The following is a 4,101-nucleotide window of genomic DNA, read 5'->3' as shown; positions in this document are numbered from 1 at the left end:
AGAGTATATGGGTAATCGATGCTAGACTTTACTCCACTGAATTAACTTCTTTATTAAAGAAGTTAACAGTGAGTTTGTACAATGAAGAGTGTGTGAGGTACAGTGGAAGTTGGAATTGCTGCTTTGGGAAGTGGGAGAAGAGGTTTGTGGAAGACAGGAGAACAATTTATAAATGGTATTAAGGGTCGAGATAAGTTTGGAAAACATGAATTTAGAGTTCTTTCAACTTAATGTGGTTGGAGATTTTTCTGACAATTGTTAGAAATGGATCATGTTGGGAACCTTATCATGGTTACCTTGGAATGGGGAAGAAAGCCAGAAAGTGATGGACTATTATGGTGAAGAGAGCAGGAAGACACTCGCTGAAGGCAGAGATATCTCTTTTCCACATTACGTGGCCACTGAACACTACCATCCCTAATACATACCAAAAACACCCGAGAGGGAGTGACACACTCCTTTAACACCATCTGCCTTCACTCAGTTAGTGACATCATCACTCAAGTACCAGGATTTTTAAGGAGCACAAAAGCATCTTCTTAGATGAGGCTTAGTATAATGTTAGATAAAAAAGTCCCAGTTTATTTAATATAATATATCATTTTATTGACCCTTACACACTGTTGAAAGGGTGAAAGGTAGTTTGCAGTTTTTTCTGAGATCCTTGTTGGGGCTCTGCAGTGAGAAAGGAGATGAGGAAAGAAAGTGTGGCTGGGGGTTGGGGGGTGGTGATTGAGAGAAAAGGGAAGGGGTCAAAACTAGAATTTCAGCAAAGTCAGAGTGTCACGACAGGGCAGCATTGATAATCTGGGTTGTTAGGAACCTGTGGTCAGAGTGAGGAATTCAGATTTAAGATTTTAAAGGTGGCTCAGTGCTGGGGATGCAAAGCGATGTGTTGCAAGAGGTGCTGACAAAGAACTAGTAGAACGAGTAGACGTGACAGAATGGCCAATGGCCATCTTTTGGCTGCATGCATCAAGGAGAACTTCATGGAGAAGGTGGCATCTGAAATAGCATGGAAGAAAATGCGGGATGGTGATTGTTATTATTTATTGAAGCATAATTGACTTACAATATATGTTAGTTTCAGGTGTACAGTATAGTGATTCAGGATTTTTACAGATTATATTCCATTAAAAGTTGTTACAGGATAATGGCAAACGAAGTTGGGACATTTGTAGAGACATGGTTGGACCTAGAGACTGTCATACAGAGTGAAGGGAATCAGAAAGAGAAAGACAAATATCGTATATTAACACATATATGTGGAATCTAGAAAAATGGTACAAATCAACGGGTTTGCAAGGCAGAAATAGAGACAGATGTAGAGAACAAACATATGGACAGCAAGTGGGGCAAGTGGGGAAAACAGGGAGGGTTGGGGGGGAATGAATTGGGAGATTGGGATTGCCATATATACATTACTAATAAGAAAAAAATATCAAATTGTACACTTTAAATATATGCAGTTTATTGTATGTCAGTTGTATCTCAATAGAAGTTCTTAAAGGAAAAACAAACAAAAAAACCCCCAAAACCAAGATAATGGCTGTAATTCTTTGTGCTATACAATATATCCTTGCTGCTTATCCATTTTATACATAGTAGTTTGTTAATCCTGTACCCCTATTTTGCCCCTCTCCCATTTTCTCTGCCCACTGGTAACTATTCGTTTTTTTTTTTTTTTTCTGTATCTGTGAGTTTCTGTTTTGCTATATACATTAATTTGTTTTATTTTTTACAGTCCACATATATAAGTATCACACAGTATTTATCTTTTTCTGTCTGACTTATTTCACTAAATAAAATATATTCTAGGTCCTTCCACATTGCTGAAAATGGCAGGATTCCATTCTTTGTTATGGCTGAGTAATATTCCATTGCATATGCACACCACATCTTCTTTATCCATTTTGTCTGTTTGTGGACACTTGATTTGCTTCCATATCTTGGCTATTGTAAATAGTGGTGCTATGAACATTGGGGTGCATATATCTTTTTGAATGAGTGTTTTCTTTTTTTCCAGGTATATACCCAGGGGAGGATCATATGGTAGTTCTATTTTTAGTTTTTTGAGGCACTTCCATACTGTTCGTCATAATGGCTGCACCAATTTTCATCACCACCAGCAGTGTACAAATGCTCCCTTTTCTCCAAATCCTCGCCAACATCCTTATCAAAAAGTCTATTTGTAGACTTTTTGATGATAGTCATTCTGACTGATGTAAGGTGATCTCCCACTGTTTTGATTTTCATTTCTCTAATAATTAGCAATGTTGATCATAGTTTATTGTGCCTATTAGCCATCTGTATGTCTTCTTTGGAGAAATGTCTACTTAGGTGTTCTGCTCATTTTTTGATTGGGATGTTTGTTTTTTTGATGTTCAGTTGTATTAACTATTTATTTTGGATATTAACCCCTTGTTTGTCATATCATTTGCAACTATTTTCTCCCATTCAGTAGGTTTTCTTTTCATTTTGTCAATGGTTTCACTTGCTGTTAAAAAGCTTTTAAGTTTAATTAGGTCCCATTCACTTATTTCTGTTTTTATTTATTTTGCCTTGGAAGACAGATCCCCCAAAAAAATATCACTGCAATTTATGTCAAAGTGTGTTCCACCTGTGTTCTCTTCTAGGCGTCTTATGGTTTCAGGTCTTACATTTAGGTCTTTAATCCATTTTGATTTTATTTTTGTATATGTTGTAAGGAAATGTTCTAAACTCACTGTTTTACATGTAGCTGTCCAGTTTTCCCAGAACCACTTATTGAAGAGACTGTCTTTTCTCCGTTGTATATTCTTGCTTCTTTTGTCATAGATTAATTGGCCATAGGTGCATGAGGTTATTTCTGGGATTTCTATTCTGTTCCATTGATCTATGTGCCTGTTTTTGCACTGGTACCGTACTATTTTGATTACTGTAGCTTTGTAGTATAGAAGCAAGTCAGGGAGGGTGATACCTCCAGCTTTGTTCTTTTTTCTCAAGATTGTTTTGGCAATTTGGGTTTTTTTGTGTGTGTTTCCATCTACATTTTAGGAGTATTTCTTCCAGTTCTGTGAAAAATGAGTATTTTGATAGGGATCGAATTAAATCTGTAGTGTTTTGGGGGTAGTATGGCCATTTAAAGAATACTAATTCTTCCAATTCAAGAGCACAAAATATCGTTTCCATTTCTTTGAATCATCTTCAATTTCCTTCATTAATGTTTTATAGTTTTTAGAGTATAGGTCTTTTACCTCCTTGGTTGAATTTATTCCTAGGTATTTTATTTTTGATGAGATTTTAAACAGGATTTTTTTTTTTACTTTCAATTCTGATAGTTTATTATTAGTGTATAGAAAAGCAACAAATTTCTGTATATTAATCTTGAATCCTGCAACTTTGCTGAATTTATTTACTAGTTCTAATGGTTTTTGGGTAGAGACTGTAGTGTTTTCTATATAAAGTATCATGTCATCTGCAAATGGTGACAGTTTTAGTTATTCCCTTCCAATTTGGATGCCTTTTATTTCTTTTCTTGTCTCATTGCTGTGTCTAGGACTTCCAATAGAATTGAAGTGGTAAGAGTGGGCATGCTTATCTTGTTCCTGGATTTAGGAAAAAGGCTTTCAGCTTTTCACCGTTGAGTATGATGTTACCTGTGTGTTTGTCATAAATGGCTTTTATTATGTTGAGATTTGTTCCCTCTATACCCACATTGATAAGAGTTTTTATCATGAATGGATGTTGAATTTTGTCAAATGCATTTTCTGCATTTATTGGAGTGATCATGTGATTTTTATACTTCCTTTTGTTTATGTGATGTATCGTGTTGATTGATTTGCAAATATCGAACCATCCTTGTGTCCCTGGAATAAATCCAACTTGATCGTGATGTATAATCCTGTTTATATATTGTTGGATTTGGTTTGCTAATATTTGGTGAGGACTTTTGAATCAATATTCATGAAAGATATTGGCCTGTAATTTTCCCTTTCTTTTATAATATCTTTGTCTGGTTTTGGTATCAGGGTAAAAGTGGCCTCATAGAATGCATTTGGGAGTGTTCTGCCCTCTTCAATTTTTTTGGAATAGTCTGAGAAGGATAGGTAGTAGCGCTTC

Source organism: Hippopotamus amphibius, chromosome 3 (genome assembly GCF_030028045.1).
Source record: "Hippopotamus amphibius kiboko isolate mHipAmp2 chromosome 3, mHipAmp2.hap2, whole genome shotgun sequence".
NCBI lineage: Eukaryota > Metazoa > Chordata > Mammalia > Artiodactyla > Hippopotamidae > Hippopotamus > Hippopotamus amphibius.
Note: the sequence above shows the minus strand (reverse complement) of the source record.